At 40.7% G+C, this 20959-nt stretch overlaps 1 protein-coding gene and 1 pseudogene across 2 annotated transcripts in view; one reads left to right on the forward strand and one right to left on the reverse strand.

Moving 5' to 3' along the window:
- JARID2 (jumonji and AT-rich interaction domain containing 2) overlaps positions 1 to 20959 on the forward strand; it is a 123988-nt gene that overhangs the window by 31155 nt on the left and 71874 nt on the right. The window lies entirely within an intron of this gene.
- LOC113476621 lies at positions 2774 to 3788 on the reverse strand (annotated as a pseudogene).

A 20959-nucleotide genomic window follows, 5' to 3' on the forward strand; every position in this document is an offset into this window, starting at 1 on the left:
ACCACAGTAAAAATGGTGTGTTTTCAGAACCCATAAAAAAGGTAATTGCTGAAAAAGTGTACTTCAGTGTGGCTGCACGTTCTTGTTATGAATCTCCAATTTCCAGCTATGATTCTCAGTTGAGAAGGTCGATAGGTAACTGGCCAAAGGTGCTTGGTCACTGTGCTGCATGCTCGTACACCTTATGGACAACTCTTAAGACTACAACCACTGGCAATTAATGAGTGTGTGGAGACAGCTATGTGTTTTCTAGCAACAGCTGCTCACCTTACCCAAGAAGAGCCATGTGAAGAGCAGACTTCATGTGACAGTATGTTAATCTTTGGTGATATTAGGCTACTGCTTGCTTCCTGTTACTAATCAGGTGGCTACTCATTTACATGCCCCCCTTACCAGAAATGCACTCAGGGAATTGCCAAGTGCACAAATGCATTTACCTTTTACTGTGAGGTTCTGTTAATAGAAGGGTGTGAGAACTGGCGAAGAGGTTGACTGATTTTAATAGTAGTTAAGCTTTAAACTTTGGGGTTTTTTTACTTGATGTTAGAATATTTTCTCCATTAAGGGGGGCAAAGGTTTGTTTAGTTTAGAAGAAAAATAGGGTTGAAGAAATTTCCCCGCCTTGCAGGAGCAGCAAAGTGGATGGATGTCTCTGCCTGGACTAAGGGTGTGCACAGCTCCTGGGAGAAGAGACTTTATCCAGTTCTGCTACAGGGAAGGTTGCTGGCTGCAGGAGAAAGGGACAACCCACTGGGGAGTAGTAGTGTTTTAAGCTGCCACAGCTAGATTGGCCAGAAATTGCTTATTAGGAATCTTCTGAGGCCTTTAATAGAGCAGCTTTCTGCTAACAGTCTTAAGCATGTGACAATCAGAAGTGTGATTTGTGTGTTACAGCAAGGCCAATCTGAGGGATGTGCTTCTGCCCCTCGCCTCATGCTGGCTCCCTGCTGCCTGCTCCATTTTCCTGTTTGTCTTTTTTTTTTTTTTTAATTTTTTTTTAGATGCCAGTTTAACTCCCTGAACTGGCTTACTGTGGGGCAAGATGAGTGTCAAGGTTTGTCAAATGAAAAGGTTGGGAGTATGTGGCCAAGGAGGGGGAGGCAAGTACGCTGATCTCCTTTGGCTGGCAGCTGCACAGCTGCTAGTCTGGCAGAGCCATACTGCACCCTCAGCACAAAAAAAAGCCAGTTGAGTTTAGGCAAGCTTCTGCATATTAGGCAAGCTGCTAATTTAAGTGGTTTCTTTTAATGATACATGCTTTTCAACTTGAGCTGCAAAAGACTTTCTTGCAGCAGAGCTGTCAAAAGATTGAGGGGACTTGTGGTTGGTTTCTTTTTTCCTTTTTTTTTTTTTCGAATTGTTTTTATAGTTAATAATGAACAGTCTCTTTAGCACTAGACAGCAGCTTCCAGTCAAGAAATAAAACAAGGTCAATCCTGTTCCCACATGTGTAAGTTTGTGAGGGATTTCTACTTGGTCTTGTAGGTGATGGAGAAAGCAGTGTATTATGACTCAGGTGTGAAAGTGGGAGACTGCTTATAACATCAAAGTGTTTTTCCAGGATCTTTTTAGTGAATAGTCTTTTCACTAATTGAAACCTTATATAAGTATTTGTATTCAGCTGTTGCCTGCTTACCACATAATGTAATCCTACTTGCCAACCAGGTGCTTCTATTATTTTTATTCTAATTTCAGTAGGCTATGCAAATCTGCACTAGTTGTTTGCTTATGAAGAACTATATTAATCCCTAATAAAACCAAAGTGGCAATAAGATTCACATATAATAATTTTTTTTTTTACCCCCCTCTGGAAAATCTGAGTGGAATATTTTTTTAGTGCAGCACATTTATATTTAAATAACAAGCCTTATAAACAAAGCAGTAGTCCATCGGAGTGGATTTGCACAGGAATAGTAAAAAGACAGATTACGTGCTTTATAATGCAAGTCAAGGAGATCATTCTATGTAGTCTGAAAAGGAAAAAAATCAGGTGATTAACGTTCTTTCAGTATTTTCATAAGGAACAAACAGAAGTTGTTGACATGGATTCTTCTATCTGACAGGCAAAGGTATAACAAGGTACAAGAATCTGGGAACACTTTAACTTTGTGGGTAGACAGCTATGTAAACAACTTGTCCGGGTAGTGATTTAATAATTATGAAGGTACAGTTTATAACAGCTAAGAAGCGGTAAGTAATGTCTGGTTCAAACTCACGTGTCCTCACTTACCATCTTCTCTTCAAAAGTCAGAGTTGCAGGAGGAGGTCTTCATGACCTTGAGCTTGGGCTTATCCCCTGAGGGACCAAGGAAGTTTCCAAAGCCAGATGGGACAGGCACAGTTGTTTCTGTGGTTCTCTCTATGGTAAATACTCTTTCAGCTGCTTGATAACCATCCCTACTGTCATTCACTTTATTTGTAGGTCTCACCCCTGTGTATGACAGGCCAGATGTTGACTGCTTAAATACCAGGGAGAGGAGGCTGTCTTGAATCGATGTAGGAATTAATTGATTCTGTACTGAAAGACACTTTTCCCAAGCAAGTTTGGGTGTCAGTGTGACAGAGGTTTTTTGATGCACATAAGCCACTGTCTATTTAAGACCCTAGCCTATCGTTTGGGTCAACATAACTTTGCTGCATCTGGTTTCTTCTGTCATTTTCTGTGTGCATCTATGCTGTTGCTTTGCCTTCTCTTATCGGGCTGTTTGGAAATTAACTGCCGATTTCAATCTGTATGTTTGAAGTGGCATATCTTAGCTCAGAATAAAATTTATTAATTGAAATAAAACCCATTAGAATCAACACATTTTTGCCAACGAGAAACAAGCATATTTTGGTTGCATAAAATTCTGGACTTCTGGAGGCGATGAAGTCATCGAAGGCAGTTTTGGCCTCCCCTTGGTTTCTGAAGCGTCTCCTGCACAGGAAGCTGTCGAGATGCTTGAAGAAGTGATAGGCGGTGGGCGAGAGGCCTGGTGAGTAGGGTGGATGAGGCAGAGTTTCGTAGCCCAGCTCGTTCAACCGTTGCAGCTTCGAAAGTGAACGTGTGGCTGCGCGTTATCGTGGAGGAGGATTGCACCCTTTCTGTTGACCAGTGCTGGGTGCAGCCGTTAAAGTTTCTGGTACATTTCATTGATTTACTGGACATACTTCGCCGCCGTGACCGTTTCACCTGGATTCAGGAAGCTGTGATGGATTAAACCAGCAGCAGACCACCAGACAATCAGCATGACCACCTTTTGGTGCAGATTCGGCTTTGGGAAGTGCTGCGGAGCTTCATCATGGTCCAACCGCTGAGCCAATCGTCGCCAGTTATCATAGAGCATCCTTTTCTCATCACACATCACAATACGGTGGAGAAACGGGTCGTTCTGGTTGTGAAAAAGAAGTGCTGATGACACTTCAAAACAGCAATTTCTGTGATTCTCATTCAATTCGTGTGGCACCCATTTGTCAAGCTTGTTCGACTTTCCAATCTTCTTCAGATGCTCAGAAACAGTTGATATGCTTAACCTGAGTTCTTTTGCAAGTTCTCGAACCGTTGTGCTTGTATCTGCTTCCACCAGAGCCTTCAATTCATCGTCGCCAATATCAGAAGGATGTCCATGACCTTCTTGTTCTTCAAGGCTGAAATTGCCATGTCAAAATTTTTGGAACCAAAGTCGCCCTGTCCATTCGTTAACACTTCCCTGGCCATATACCTCATTGATGTTTCGAGCAGCTTGTGCTGCATTAAGTCCGAGTTTGAACTCGTAGAAGTAGATCTGTCAAAATTGCTGTTTTGACATCTGAATTTCAAACCTCCAAAATTTGTCAAAAACGCAGTTTATATTATAATTTAATTATACAGCACGAAAGTTCATAACATGAGCTTTTCAAAAATATATAACAGTATGCCAGTTGAAAGGTACTATTCCTGGAACATATACAATGAAAATCACATTACAAAACAGAAATTAATTTCCCAACAGCCTATACCTTGAGGCTACAGTTCAGCTACTGACTGATGGCTCAGCCCAGTGCCCAGACTGCTGCTGCTGAGATCTGGGGGAGAGGAGACTTCTATCTACTTGATCCTCCTTAGAACCTTCTTGATTTTGTTTCTATCTGAAAATTATCTTTTATTACTCTCCTGTCTAGAGACTAAGGCATTTATGGACAATCTGCTTAGGTGGCATTTCAAAAAGGCAGGGTGGTATTAAAAACATTTTCCATCAAGGACTCTGTCTGGAGAGCCAGTGAGTGTTTTTTTCTTCCCAAAGTGCCATACTACTTCATAAGGAATGTTATATGTGGTAGATGTTCCTGGAGGTTTTGTCATGTCAGCAGAGATGAACTTGTCACTGTGCCCTTAGCTGTTTCTGGCTGTTGCTGCTGTTCCAGAGCTAGGCTACCTCATCCTAAATAGTGGAAACATGGATAACCTGATATATGCATGTTTTTTGCTTTGAGTTGTGTTACCCTGAGAGGTAAAATGTTGCATCCTCACCAAACAAGCATTGAGGCCCATGAGATCTGCAGCTTTGTCTGCTCAGTCCATGCATCAGTTTCCATGATCCTTCACCATGAATGGTGGAAAAAAACCCCACAACCCAAACATTCACATGTATTACAAATAAGTGTCTTTCCACTTACTCCTCCATTCATAATTCGCCCCAAATGAATTTAAAATCAAAGATAAGAAGAAAAAAAAAAGCGGCATATAATCATATTTTGAAAATCACAGTGATACCATGATTTTTTTCTTTTAGGTTATTTTAAAGAATGGGTTTCTATTTTAAAATTTTAATACCTAGAAATTAACTATCCTAGCATTTGCAGTGATCTTATTCTTCTGGAAGAGATGAGATTACTTAATGAGAAAACATTCAGCACCATCAAGTATGGGTAAGATTTCAGAACTAAATGAAACATTCAGTTTCTTGCATAAAATTAAAATTTCAGCTTAAAAAGATGTCAACAGATAAAAATAATTGTAGCAAGAATAAAAGGCCAAGAATGGAAAAGCAGAAACCTGTTCCTGAAATAAAGATGTAAAATGCTGTAATATATGACAGTAAGTAGTTTGCTGAGATTAAATTTAGTAACAGTTTTATGAAGTAATACCACTTTTTAGTGATCTTTTGAAGGATTAGGAAACAAAGGATATGGGAAGAAAAGTACAGTCTGAAGATTCTTGATATTTTCTACTTTGTAGTAATAGTGGGCTCCTAATCTTTTAATTCAGTCTAACATTTGGAATGTAAGGATGAGTTGCCAGAAGAAATTTTTCATTTTGTTCAGCTTCTCCAGTCTCCAGACAAGATAACTGAAGATGTTGCTGCTAAGACTTAGTTTGCGTTTTAACTAATGTTTAAGCAAACTGGTGATGTGGAATCATCTAGTTTCTTTCATATGGACATTTATAGAGGACACTTACCATGGGCTGTTAGCAGAAATGATGTTGTATGCAATAATTCTGACCAGAGTGTTTTGTATGTGTGCTGAGTTAAAAGCCAGCCTGGGTTGAATAATGTCCTATGTGCTCTGCAAAGATAATGTTATTATGAAAACAAATGGAGCATCTTTCCAGTATTTTAAAGTGGAAGCATATCCTAACACTGAGTTAAGTATATTTGGGAGGGGTTGGGTTTTTTTTTAAGTATTTGAAGAGTATATTTATACTGTATGCTGGTCTGGCATACACTAAACTATAGGAAATCTTATTCTGTATTTATTTCCGAGGCTGACCTGGACAAAGTGTGAGTGGTAGGAATATATTCTTGACATGTTCCTTGCAAATGGCAGCATGAGCATGGGCTACTGCTGATTCACCAAAACTCCCGCAGTGCAGGTGTTACTGTTCTTGTGGGTCAGACCAAAGCAGGTCTTATCACAAGTAGAGAGTGGGTCTCAAGACTCCCAGATGAATGGGAGAGGTGTGAACACTGGTCAGAAACAGGGCAGTCCTCATCACCAGCACTGAAGCTTGGGAGTGTAAGAATTTTCTAGCTCTGAGCTGAATTTGAGAAGCATAGATCTTTTTTACTGTAAATATCTTCTCTGGAATCTTCTTAGGTCTCTTGTTGATAGAAAAATCACAGGCATTATACATATATGGCCTAGCATATGCTGGTATAGTGCTTTTCCTTTACTTTCTTCCATTGTTGGATCCAGTAGCAGAGGATTTCCTGAGGAAACAATTTTTTTTTTCCTTCTTAACCTGAACATTTGTACTTTTACTACTTTAATAGTGTGTTTATTGTTAAATAATTTGTGAGGTAATGGCCATATCATCATTATGTTTTGATTTGATGCTTTTCTTCTTTGCTTTTCTCTCTTGGTATTTGTCCTTGGCTCTGATTAAATAAATTAAAACTTAAGGGATCATTGACCATGTCGCAGATTACTTGCAAGTTGTTTATTTGTTTGTTTGTTTTTCCACCGTTGTATTACAGTCTATTTCCAGTAGTAACATCCTTCTTTCAGCTTTCAGACAAGTTCTCCCCTGAGTTTCATAGTGGTAGTTACTATGGAGATGACTGTCCACTCTTCCTCTTCCCTTCCCTTGCCCTCCTCCTTTCCTGGAGCTCCTGCAGCTGTTATTTATCTTTTCAATAAAGTAAGGAGATTTTGTATAGACCTCATTTCTAATATCACTACTATTGCAACATGTCATTTGCCTGTAATGCTTCCACTTTCATGAAATCCTGTAGATATCATTTATATGAATGAAAAATTTGGGGTATGAGTAGAGAGTGATGAGATCACTAGTTAAAAGGGTCACTCCTGGAGCTATTATGTGATTTGATCTTTCTTCACAGTTGAAGAGCTGTTCAATGGAGTCATAATTCTGCAAAATGAATTAACTGGTAACGTGTGTGTATATGTATGCTGAGTGTCTAGGATAGCTTTTAGAATTTATTTATTTTAAATGGCAGCTTTTGGAATTCAATATAAACATATTCTGCTGCAAGTTAAAATTTCTCTGATGAAGAAATGAAAACTTGAGACAACACTTCATTAACCATTTAAGTCTGAGAGACTTTTCTTCGCACCTCATCATAATTTTGATAGCTCTTTATACAGCTTTATATATTCCAGCTTTAACAGAGAAACATGGATGTTTGGGTAGCTGGCTATTCTGCATCAGATAGGATATTTTCCTTTGCAGGTGTGCTATTGTATTTCTGAACTCCTTGTATTCGGGAAGTGTTGTTTCACTTGGTGTCAGTGGTTCAGTGTCAGTGCTCTGTTGAATGATTTAGATAGGAAACGTGCTCTCCAACAAAGAAGTTCTACCACAACTACCTGGCCAAGGGGGACATCCCACCCAGAAAGCTGGTGTAGGTCCACTGCTGTTTTGATGAACACTTGTTTCTTACAATATAGCTGCATCTTCAGAGGTTTTCTCTCTTTTTTTAGGGAGATCTTGCCCTAGGTGATTATAAATTGCAATGTGGTTTTCCTTTGGCCTGCTGAACACTGTCATCTGGGGCTTTCCACAATCAGGAGCCTACTGAGAAGTCCCTCTGTTTTACAGTTGCATAAATATTCTACCTTGGGCTGTTGGTCAGATGATGCAAATCACTTTGACTCCTGTTGAGAGTGCTGGGTTGAAATTACAGCCTAATGGCCTGTTATGCAGCCAGGGGATGCATAATAAGGAGGAGCGTGCTTCCCCTGACCCCATTTGTGCTGGCACTGGCACGGTTTGCCACCTAGCAAAAGCAAAGGCAGATGGTTTTCTGCGAGGTTAGTGGGACTGGTCGCGGGGACAGATCGCTGTGGCACCTCAGCGAACGCCAGAGAGGTGGCCATGGGGAGAAAGACAAATAGAAGGAGCATCAACCCCTCTGGGTGGTGGCAGGTTGCCCTGATCAGCTCATCCTTCCGGGATAATGTTGCTCTCAGACTTACTCCAACCAAGAAAACCTCTTGTCTTTTTTGGTCATTCCTCTTTCCTGGTGAGATGAGGGAGAGACTCTGAAACCCTTTGCTTTTTGCCTTCTGTGCTCTTTTATTATGCCTTAGATTATTCCTGGCCCTGTGACAATTTGTTCTGCAAGTTGTCAAGCAAAATGTGTATTTAAAAATAAATTACTCTAAAATTTTAATCAACTCTTTTTTTAGAAGGGAGTCTCATGTTTTTCTTTTGCATACGTCTTAGTTTGCTGTGAAAGTGAGCAGCTGGGACTTTGTTGATTACTTCTATTTTTAGTGTCGTCTTCTTTACACCTGCACATTGAAAATCATGAAGTTTTCTGAACAGGGACTGAGAAATCTTTCAAACCCCCTGACTCAGGTCAGAAGCCTGAAACCAAGCTGTCCTGCTAATTGTGGTATCTCAGTGTGCTTGGGCTTTTTACATTTGTTTTACACTGGAAAAATTGACTGCTATTGATTTTTTGTGAAATCTAGTTCATCCTAACCAGTTGGTTTGTAAGAGAACAAGAAGAGAAAACAGGTGTGGCACAATTTCAGAGAACCTCACTTTTATGCCTCTAGGCCTATGAAATCCTCTCATTACCTGAAAACTAGATTGTAAGTAATGAGTCATACCTATGCAAATGTTACCATGCAATCAAGGTTTGGGTTTTATAATTTTTATTTCATTTCTGTTATGTAGAAATCTCATCATTAAATTTACTCAATACATATGCTACATGCCATACCAGTCTAAGAGTATTTAATTGCTTCCAGTTTCCAGATAGACTGCAAAATAAACTTTAAAGGTGAATCAGATGAGAAATGGAAAAACAGGGGAGATAGCATTTGAGTAAAGGCCACGCTATTCTTATCAGGAGAATTAACTGAAGTAATTCAGAAAAAGAACCCATGAAAAAAAAAAAGTTGTTTCTTCCTTGAAGTGTGCAGTTGCAGGACCCTACTAGAACATGAATTCAAACATTAGTTCCTCTTTATGCAATAAAACCACAGTATCTCCTAGTAGTCTAGTACCGTAGGTGCAGGGTAGGGAAACATGCGTATTCAAATTCTTGTCATACTGTGTGGCCTTGTAGGTTACTTCATTACTGTATCTCTCTTCCATCCTCAGAATTAATTGGCAGTTTTGAGGGATTTAAGATTGGAGTAATATTTGTTTATAATTTTAAAGAGGAAAGTAAAAGTAATTTGTATTATTTATATCTTTTTATATGTGTGTCTATTTTTGGATATATGTATTTATGTATCCACTTCCTTGTTCTGATATTAAATTAACACAGATATTCATAAATAAACCAAAAAGAAATTATCTCCCTGAAGGAGGATTTTGAGAGTGCTTTATCAGCATAGCTGCATTCAAATCCATTTTTAAATATCAAGAGCAAACTCCTGGATCCACTGAAAGACAGTGCTTATTCGTTATTGATTTCAGTGGGTCAGACATTTTCCTAAGATGTCTGCAGGCTGAAGAATGCTGTAAATTAAGTACCCCGTTTTTGACTGCACTTGGAGTAGTCCTACTTAATATCCTGCTTTTTCATGTTTTTCAGCAGAGTCTTGTTTATTTTCCTTTTCAGTTATGTTATTTTATGTATGCTGGAGTTTTACACCACAGAATGAGCCATCAGAATGTGATGCCATGTACTCTCTTCCACATGTTTCCCCAGGCTCCTACCTGGCTTGTGTCAGCTTGCTGCCTCTGTTGAAGTTAGTCAGTGTGAACGCTGAGAAATTGTTTATTGAATGGGTGGCTGCCAATCTGGGTCTCATACTTGTTGGGTACTTGATTATTTTAGTAGCAGAGAAAGGCGTCCTCTTCACCCACAGGATTGTTCATTCAAAGCCCTTTACACCGAGTATGTGGTGTTGGTGAAGGTCCTACATCACGTTATTTCCTCTGAAGCTAATACCTTATGTGCAGAGTTACTAGTTTGGTGGGACTACAAAGAGTATGTGCCATTTGTAGTAAAAATTGGATAATCTATCCTTTACATTTTTGTTTGGTGTTACAGGGTAATTAAATGAAAATATCTCAGATAACAAAAGTACTTTGTGTTTCCTAAACCACGCTGTGTTCCTCTTATTTCAGTCATAGAAACTTCCCAATATGGAACTTCACTCCAAATTATGGTTATTATTTTCAGGTTCTTAGTTGCATCTTCTTGAGCACTGGTTCCCCATCCCCTACTCTGAAACTATCCACTTTGAGGAAATTTAACTACTTCAGCTGTTTGGGATGTGTGTGTCTCATTCTTTGGTGTTACATGCCAGGCTTCAGATTGATTTGCTTCTCTATCAGGTTTTTACGTGCTGTTCAAAGCCTTCTGCCAGCCTGGGGATGCAGCTGTATGCTAATTTCCCACTCTGTACAGAATGCTGACAGGTCACTACCAAAATACTTGGTCGGCTTGCCATGGAGGAAGTAAGTTTCTGGGCTGGGATGGATGAGAAAGGTCAGGGCCTGGGTCTGTTGCTGTTTCTTCTTCCATCTCAGGTCCCGGAGAGGAAGATCCTCTTCCTGAGACAGAGCTCTGAGCTTGTTAAAAATGCAGCTCTGTCACATCATTATTTCTAATTTTTAACATGAAAAAGTCATGTTAAAAGGGAATTTGGTAGAGTTCTCATTACTCTGTCTTCTAAAAGGAAGTGTGAATTTAATTTTCGTATAACAATTTTTAAAGGCTCTTTGGGCTGAAGTAGGGTTTAACATGAAGATGGATAATGGTATTTCACTATCTCGGCAGATTTCCAGACCCTGATATTATCTGATGCTTGTTCTGATCTCTCCTGTCCTCTGGGAGTGCTTTTTTTTCAAGACTATTCTCACTGCTCAGGGACACCTACGTCTTTTAGAACTTGATGTTCCCAACTTAAAAAGAAACCAACAAAAACTGCTTTAAGTGGAGGCTGGAGGACACGCATACATTCAGGAATCTTTTTTTTATTTGTTACAAAATAGAATACCCTGTTGAGTCAGGCACCTTTTTTTGGGGTGGGAAATTATGGGAAGCTTTCTAGCAACATGCTTCCAGAAGAAAAAATTTTTCTACCAGTAAGTAGTAGTGCAATGGTAATGTCCATGCAGAGATTTGCTTCCCCACTTGCCCCTTCAATATTATAGTGTTTACTTTAGATATGAAGAAGGCAGGACTTTGAGGGCATGTGTTGAAGATTTAGGGCAGTATTATTTCTGGTCCCAAATAAAATGTAGGAAGAACACTGTCATCTCTTGCCTTCCTGGGTTTCCCACCCCTCTAATACTAAGGGTAGCAGAGTCACTTTCACTTTTCTAACACAGGTTCTGGTTTTTAATGTAGTATGAAGGACATTTTGCTCTTTTGAGGGTTTGCTGTAATTTTATATGAAAAGCACCAAACCCTTTAGTCGTTAAAACAGAAATCCATTTTCTGTTTGTGTTCCTCTCTGTACTTCTTTAATGATCATTAGACAGTCTAGGATGCGTGAATTAGCTGTTGACTTTTCTGCTTTGTTTTCTTCCTTGTTTGTTCCTTACTCTGCTATTTCTTTGGACCATCTCAACCTTTTCTACTGAAGTGTTTTTTTGCTAGGTCTTATTCAACAGAATCTGCGTGGTTTCCCAATATGAGCCTTAATGAAAACAAATGTTTACGGCGTTTCCTGAGCATTAGGTGAGCTGCTGTCTTTAATTACAGAGAGCTTGGAGATGGAGGAGGAAACTCACTGGTCTCATTTGCCTTATTGGCAACAAAGGGTCCTAGGGCTGTTTGTGCTCGGCTCATTCAGCACTCTCTGCTTTGCAGACAAGTGAGACTTTCTGAGCATTTGAATACAGTTTATTCTATCAATTAAAAAAGAACAAAACAAAACCTGTCTCTTACATTGCTTAAATACCTATTAAGCCCATGAACGGAATACTAATTTAGGTGGTTCTGTATAATGAGCTCTAAATTTCTGAGTCATGTCGGCCATGGAACCTTTTAACAAGGACATGGAAAACCCCACAAAAAAACTAATGTTAGTCTCAGTTCCTTAATTATTTTAATGAGTGTAGAAACTAAAAGCTCCAAAGCATTTTGTCGCAGTGGTTATTTTCCAGATTGAATATCAGAGTGAGGTTTTATGAAGGTTTTCAGCTGCATTGCTGGGGTGGATGAAACACGGAGCAAGAAGGTCTGAGCACTGGCAGTACTCAATGCCAGCAGCACACCTTATCAGCTGACAAGCCCTTGAGAGTTCTTCAGTGAGATGAGATAGCTTTTTGTGTTTTCTCCACCCGCCCCCCCCATGTACGCCAGCACATATAAATCAGTGGCATTTAGCTGGTGCAGGAAGGGGGTGTTGCAGCGCAGAGCTGCACTCTACCAGCTCTCTGAGGTGCATATGTGAGAGTCATTTACCTCTGGATAGGTGTCGCTTTGACTTAATGGGGATTTTAATTAGACAGTGCAGTGATGGTCGCCACTACCTGCATTTCAAAATGTGGATATTACTTGAATGTCATTTATTCTTCCTTTAATACACCCATGAGTTACTTGATTCTGCTACACAGTCCCTGTGGAAGATGCTGCTGAGTGCACAGTGACAGCTTGTGCGCTCCCCATGCATCGCGGAAAGCGCTCTGCTCATTCCGCTGGAAAATGTTGTTATATAATGCAGTGTGGTGCTTTGCCGTGTCTGCTGGGGGATCGCCTCTCTGTTAGGAGGGCTGCATTATCAAGTCAGGTATTTTAAGGATAGAATTTGGCATTACTCAATGATACGTGAAACGTAACTTAATGCATTTATCATTGCTTTAAATTTTCCAGCATCACACAATGAACATCCCACAGTGTGAGCTTAATTTTCTCTGTATATCTCTATTGTATTATTTGTAAATGTGCTCATTTATACTAGGGAGAGAAAAATAAAGGCAGGGAACCTTAAGAAATGCCAGCTAATAAAAGATAAGACAGTTGTGTTTTCTGGTAAACAATGAACATAGTAAAACTGGTGATTCTACAGGCATCTTGTGTTATTGATGAAAACAAACTGCTTACTGACATCTGCAGCAACCAGCCCCTGACTGGTGGCATCCCAGAACCCTCCTGTGCTGTGTGTTAGGCAGAATTACTGGAGTTCCCATTGTGACAGTTGCAGTTTTTGAATTTTGGATTTTCTTTTTTCCCCCCTTCCTTAAAGGGCTTTTTTTTTTTTTTCTTGCAGATTTATATTTCTTATAGGAAATAAGGGAATAGCTGCTCTTTTCTTGAGATGGTATTAAAAGCCATATCTATGTCTTTTGGATAGCTGATTATGTTATCAACAGTAACTTTATATGTTTAACAGTTATGGTCCATCTGTGCTGCTCTGAAATAGCATTTCATGTACTGTAGACCCTTGCTGCTTATCCAGAAGAGTCCCTGCTCTCTACTGCTTCTCACTGCCTGATGCAGAAACGACTCTTGTTTTCACAGGTCATGAACGTCCTTCACTTCACGAGCAGGTTTGCTGCAGTATCACAGCTTCTGCATGGAGTTGCTGGTAGCACTGGGAAACTTGGGTTTAGCCCACATTTTTCCTGTAGCTGCTGTTACTCTACTGTGTTATGAAGCTGATTAATTCAATTTTTCAACTTATACTGCTACTTGCGCAGTATTTGTAGACTGATATTTCCCCACTGCCACCCCCAGGAGTTGTTTCTGAGATTCTATAAATTAAGATGCCATAGTTTTTCTTTGTATTTCTTGTCTAGAAGCGTGACAAGTTGAGGAAGGGGAGAGTTGCACTTTGTTTTATGGAAGTGTTCAAATAATTCATTTGAATAATGACGAACCGTAGTTTTTGACACATCTCATTTTCCATCACAGCTGTCTAGATCATGGAGACTGATATTCTGGGTCAGCTATAGCTGATCCAAGGACTGTGCCTCGTGCTTGATTTTTGTTCACTAACTGAAATGGGAAATTGAAATCAAAACATTGCCAAGAAATACTTTTAGAGAGCTACCTGCTATCTGCTGAGAGGGGGGTATAGACTAAGAGCTGCCCTGACTTATTGCTCGTCCCCTACAACCCAGGAAACCTCATGGTTGCTGTGGTGAGGACTGACACCACAGATCTCTTTCTCCACCTCGTTTGGCTTGTTGGAGAAGGCATAGCTGATTATTTTCACGCTTCCCCCCCCCGTCCCCCCTGTGCTGGTTTTCGCCCTTGAGACCTTCTTTCTTCAGGGAGATGATTGTATGTAATAATTGGCTGCTAAATCCTTCTAAAGGAACTGCTCAGTAAAACGGAGTAGTCTTTAATTTGACACCTCTAATGCTGGGTGAAGACATGAGTGACAACAGCTGTTTTGCTTTTGCATCTGAACTTTGAGGGTGATGGCGCTCTGTTGGTTTCATTTGGATTTAGAAAACCACTTTTAAAGAGGTAGAGCTGGAAATGAGCTTAAACTCTCAGTTCCCTCAGAGGTATGTTTTGCAGGTATTATGGTGTCTGGTTCACTGATTTTGGTGGAATGGGTTCCTTATTAAGTCTGGAGGAGTGCCGAGTTTTGGCTTTTTCTTTTTTTTGTTTTAAGCTTTCCTTTCCCCTCAGGGAAGGGGAGAGGTATGTAAAATGCAGTTAATTGTAATAGTCTATTATCTCATTAAGTTATGAAATACCATCTGCAAAGCTTATTATAATAATGTAAAAACAGTCTATTTGTATTTCTGATTTTTTGTCTCCAATCCTTGCAGATAACAAACATAGGTATATGCGCATGTGTATGTGCAGGTCTATGCATGTCTAAAACACTGAATAAAGTAAAACTTACCTACACAGTTTAATTTTATTCAGCTTAAAGTTTTGTGAACCAGATCAGTCATGCCAGGGTAAGGTCATGCAATGGCTATGAAGAGGGATATTGTTAGTGACCCAGTTATTTTTAGTGTAGCTTCTGATCTTGCAGGTTTATATAACGGTGATGCATGGAAGAGCTGGAACACTTTTAAAGCTGCCTGGCTGTGAGAAGTCCCTTGTGGATAGGGGAACTTTTGCTGAATGCACAAAAATATAGATTAGTATGTCCCACAAAACTCATACCTAGATTTTGAACCCTGTATGAAACCAGGGATGTTTCCACCTGGTGCGTTTTTAATATAGATTCAAAACGTGATGCTGAAGTCAGTACCTTTTCTGAAGTATAGAATTTGAATATTTAGAATTGGAATTGTAGCTTAAATTTCTTCCAAAGACAAAGTCTACCTCCGTCTGCAGTAGAAAATCATCACAGAAGACAGCAGGTCATGGAGTGGGTGGGCTGGAATCTGAGATAGCTTTAGAAGTGATTTTTGATTTACTGATTCAGAATCATTCAGGTCTTAGTGGTAGTGCTTTGCTGAGATTTCTAGATGGCTTATGTTAATTTAACTTAAGATGTAGCTTTTAAATTAATGACGTTAAACTGGCACAAGAGGATGTATGGACAGGCTGTCTTTTTTATTTATCTGTCAACAAGGCACTGGTTTAACCTACTCTTAACCCATAACAGTCCACGTGGATTTGAACTGATTTAACAAAACTTATTTAATTAAATTGGGGCAATCTTGTGTTGCCAGCAAGGCCTCAGGAGAAGCATCTCTAGTTCTGCCTTTTGGCATTTTCTTCCCTTGGTAATGGTGTGATAAAAGATGAATTTATTTTATTTGTTGACTTTGTTGACTTAATTCTCACCTTCAAGCTATTAAGATTTCCTTTAGGGCTAAGGGCGGTCTCTTATAGAACCCATTGTGGTTGCATTTGTTTGTTATTTTCAACCGTATCCCTAGCTACTGAAATCCTAATTAATATCATTGAAAACAGAGAAAATTCTTGGGGCTTTTATGAAATCCTCCATGTATTTGTTTACCTGTGGCTCAGCAGTTGGCTGGGTACAAAAAGGAATGCATATTTCGTCAGGTTTCTGCAGTTTTCTATTCAGGCATGTTGTTGGCTGCATTGCTGCTCTCTCCTCAGTCGTCTGCTCCTTGCAGGATTTCCATTTTATTTTCAGGTAACTTCCACATTCCTGAACATACTGGTGGCTCTTTGCACTCCCTCAAAATGCTTTACTTTCTTTATTGCTCCTGGCCTTATTCCCTGCTTTCTCTTATTGCTCAAGTGCTTTTTCCAATTTCACTTCTTTCGTTCTTCAGCGAGGTTTTGCATGGTGTTTTCACCAATTGCCTTTCAGATGCACAGCTTTTGAGAGCTAAATGAACTGGTGCTGAGAGTTCATCGAATGTTCACCAGTGGTCCCAGCTGAAGTAATTGCCAATTTCTTGCTGCTTCCTGTGTGGGAGCACTCTGCCATGACCTATGCACAGCCATGTGGCAAACTGGCCTCAGGTCCTCATCCGATTTAAACAGGCATGAGCACACGCACATGCCGTTTTTCATAGGATTTTAATCCTGCCTGCTCTCCTTTGATCAACATCTAATTTCAGCCAGGGAAAGGGACAGAAAAGTAAAGTGATTTGCCTGAGGACTCTGCCTAAATCAGTGACCAAACACTGGCTCAGTGCTGTTGAGGAGGAGAGGTGGCATCAGGAAACATCACAGGGTTTTGGACTCTTTTGGGCCAATTTTCAAGACTGTGCTTAGTGAGGTGGGGTTTCCTTTCTGAGGGGCCTCCTGTCTGACAGAACCAAAGCCACAGGTGACCGGGCTGAGTGGATGCTACTGATGGGCTGTGGCAGGTGCAGTTTTGAGTCCAGTGGGCTTTGAGAGATGGTCACAGCCATCTGTAGTGATGGGTGGGAACCTCTCTTGCAAGGAGACAGTGAAAAATGCAGATCTCTGAAGATGTTTAAGCTCAGGTATGCAATCAATTACAGAAGATCAGGTTGCAAATAAAAGCACTAGGATGAAGTGAGGAGCAAGGGGTGCACTGGGGCTATCATATTTGAAGCTCAGTGTCTCAGTTTACATTTGAGATGAGGCATCAGAGGCATAGAGCAGGTTGACGTGTGTATGTACATATAACAGCAGGAAGTACTTAAGTGCCAGGTTGAGTCTGCAGTGCCATGTGGTAAGAGGAAAGGTATCTTGCTGCCTGTCACAGAGCAGGTTACCGGCAGGTTAAAATGGCTTTAGATAGTCTCCTCTCTAAGTATAAAATAAATTAAGTATCAGAGTGTTTTTAGATTAATGGAGACATCTACTGAACGTGACCCTAAGATCGTTCTAAGCGTCTGTTCCTGGAAATTAGAAGTGGTCTGCTCTTGGGGGCCATTCCTTTACTCTTGCTGTCAGGTGTCCCCTCAGGCTGGGCACTGGTGTGAGGTGCTTGCCAGACACAGGTGATCAGTGGCAGGGCAGGGTAGGGCAGCCACGCCTCAGCAACACTTCCAGAGGAGCCCAGTGCGAGCCGGAGTGCTGGACACTGCTGAGCAAGACACTTCACCCATGGGGCACCTAGATCAACAAGTGCTCAGCTTTCATGAAGCGTCACTGTCTGTGTAGACAGCATCTGGAATGCCATTCTCTCCTTCCTATTTCAGACATTTGTAGGCTGGGGCTTTGCTTCTGATGGTGATCTGCTCATGGGGTCAGAAGTGCAGGAAATCAGACCTTTTCATTACTTCAGTAAAGAGAAGAAAAACTCCAAGGTTATCAAGTAAAAAACAAAACAAACCAAACCCAAATTTGTCTTACTTGCTGCGGTCTTCGTGCAGACTAGAATCCTTGTTGCAGAAGGGTTGACAGCAAAGGGGACTACGCTGGCATTGCTGCCAGGCACATTTTCTGTAAAAATTTTACAGTTCAGTAACTAAAACGTTTCTTATTCATCTTAGGGTGATCTTAATGTAAGCTGCTACTGGAAAAGGCAGTCCTGTTCTTCCCTCCCGTGAATTCTTGCCACCTCTTTTGTGCCAATACCTCTAAACATTGTAGTTTTATGAGAGAGATATTTGAGACCCTATTAATAGCCAGATTATAGAGGAGCTGTCTTCAAAAGGCTGGCCCCATGGGAAGTGTGGATATCTGGTTTCAGGTGTGGTTACATTGCAATCTGCAACCCCTGCAAAAGGTTAAAATGCCCAAAACCTACTGACCACGTGACTTTTATCACTTCCTGGCAGCAGATGGAAAATTTTATTCAAATGGTAGGAATTAATGGAGGACTTAATTGAACAGGAAGTTTTTCCACCATTCAGATGATGGCTAAAATGATCTATGCACTGTTACTCCTGTCATCTCTGCCATAAGTAATCTCTGGCTTTCTGGCTAGTACAAGTTGCTTTTAGGGTAAAGGTGAAAGATTTCAAGAGGTACGCATGTTTTTCTGAGACTGAAAAACAAGAATGAAATGGTCTGTAATATAACTTTTTTTTTTTCTTTAAAAAAAAACCCCACAATTGCAGAGAAAAGGCTGCTGAAAGCAGAAAGAATTTTCCTTCAGTTGCACAGCTTTGATCTCGCACCCTCTTGAGTTGTAGCAGTTGGTCAAATTACTAGGGAGGGAGCTGCTGATATGTTTGGTATTATTTGGCATATCATTCAGCATTCAGTCTGAATCTGCAGCCGTTTTGAAGAGGAATATGGAACAAAGAACAGCACTGAATTTATCAAAAACCAGGGTTTCAGGTAGGGCTGGAGAGTGTTGCATGAGTAAGGAAGTAGGAAGCACTGTCATTGAACCGTGCTGGTTTTGTTTAATGTCTCCTGGTTGGGAACTGGAAAGCAAACAGTTTTTGCAGATGTCCCTCAGATGTCTGAGAACACTGAAAATGATACTAGAGGAATATTGAAGTTGCACAGTGTGTTGTGCTAAATGTAGCTTTGACTTCTGTGTAATTAAATAGGGGGGAAACACACGTTTTGAAAATGGACAAGTTTTAGCATTGTGTAGGGTCTCTTCCATAGCAGGGGAAATCTTTCTGTAGGGCCGAAGAACGCTTTTGAAAAAAATATCTGTGGTAGAGAACAAGGTCCTTGTTACATGTACTCCAACGGATACAGAGGGATGGTGTTGCAGAGTGGGTGAAATGAAAGGGGAGCCTATTTTGTGCCCCTAGGCCTCCCCAGGCTGGCTTTACTGAATATCAGAAAAGGAGGAGGATTGATTCGCTTTTCCACCTGCAGAGGCCGGGCAGCAGGACGCTGCCGGTTCCTTGCCAGTAGGTGGAGACTGTGCAAGTGAACTGGAAATGGCATCTTCCTTCCAGGTGGAAAGTGCTTCCTAGTGTGGAGTCACTTTGTTTACTTCCAGCACAGGGCACAGTTTAGTGTGAAAAAAAAATTTTCTTTTTGTTGTTTGAAGAAAAGTTTGTCAGGACATAATACTCATTCAGACATCTGCTAGTGATTATTAAAAACCAAGCAAATGTGAACGATTTTTTTTTGTGTGTTTTTCTTTTGATGTGGTTTTGCATTTTCATTTTCTGGCATGTGGTGATGCTCTTCTTTGTGCAGCAGCATGGCATAAAATGGCAGGCCTAGCCTAAAGTCATTCCTCGGTGATATGCATCCTGTAAAACTTGCTGGTAGGGTGTGGTGGGTTTGGCTCAAGCTGAGAAGTAGGAGTCTTGGCTCATGCTACCAGAAAAGAGGGGGAGCCCCCATTTCTGGATGCAGGAACCAGTGACTCAAGTCTACATTTTTCGAGTGCTTCTTTAGGTGTCTGTGCTCAGTTGTGCTTGGGAAGCAGTTTGCAGGGCACTCTGGTGAAGAGAACCAAGTAGCAGAGGGAGATGAGAAACACTGCAGAAGAAGAATGGCTCCAGAGTAGGCGCAGGAGCAGAAGCAAGCTGTGCATAGGAAGGAGCGTGGGGAGGAGTCAGAAGCTGTTGAAGCTGATGGTACTGCTGAAATAAGTGCTCATCAAGTGGCACTCATAACTGATCAGCGCTAATGCGGAGACTCCCACTGTAGCTTAGTCCCATAGCATCAACTTCTCTTTTCTAGTATCATAAGCTGTCTCAAGTGAACAATCTCTGCAGCATGCATAGCCTAGAGAACAGCAAGAAAAGAGACATATCCAGGACACAGTCCCCTCCAAACTGCAATACATTCCTGTTCCTTGTCTCTTCTCAGTGGGGATGCTTTTGCATTGCTGTGCACATTTGTAGCTTGTGTGAGCAGATCTGAGCTGGCCCAGTTGAATGCTGTGGTGGCGAGGGTGTCAGCAATAACCATGACCTTGGGAGGAGCATTTGTAGGACCCACAGTGAAGGGTTTGCAGTGTTGCTGTTAGATTTCCATGTGGACTGATGAATTTTTGAAGGCTTGCTTAGCCTGGGTGGCTTTATACATCCTGCAGTGTTCCATAGCTGAAACCTGAACGCAGTGTAATTTTTCTACAACTTCTATGTGATCTAGTATGGGCCTCAGTCTAGCAGGCAAGGTCTGCATCCTGATGTCATTGTGGCTACTTGTGTATGTGAGATGGAGTACATACGAGGTTCATATATTGTGGCTGGAGTTGTCCAGTTCCTCCACAGTTAATGTGGTGGTGGGGGTGGAAAACAGCATCCAACAACTTTTAAGAACTACTTTGCTCAAGGCTGTCTTGTACCTTGTTTTAACAGCTATTTCACTTAGTGGGTATAAGTATCTTCGCTAAACTGCATGAAGTTAGGTCATTTTGGAGACTGCAAATACCTTCATGTGATTAGTGAGCATGGTCAGGAAAAATAGATGATTCCAGAATTAATGATAATTTGAGCGTTTTTTAGCAAGCAAGTTTAAGTTGCCAGCTGTAATTTGAACTGGTCATTAAGCATATGGGTTAGCTCAATTACAATTCATTAAATGTAATTTCCAAACACCTTTCCATTGTTTGCAGGAGAGGAGGTTCTCAGAAACAGTTTCCCATTTAAAACAAACATGAACAACAACAAAAAAACCCCCAAAAACCTACAAAGGAAAATATGCATCCATTCATTGTGGCTAAAGTTTTAGATCAAGAAGTGTTATTTATGGAAACGTGCCCTATTAGGCTCAACAATCAAGTACTGAATGGAGATGGACTTGGTACTTTACTTCAGTGCATTCACTCCAGAATTTAAAAGCCAGTTTAAAATTGTGTTACTAATTTAGGCCCAATT

Source organism: Athene cunicularia, assembly GCF_003259725.1.
Source record: "Athene cunicularia isolate RWA chromosome 2 unlocalized genomic scaffold, athCun1 chr2_part1, whole genome shotgun sequence".
NCBI lineage: Eukaryota > Metazoa > Chordata > Aves > Strigiformes > Strigidae > Athene > Athene cunicularia.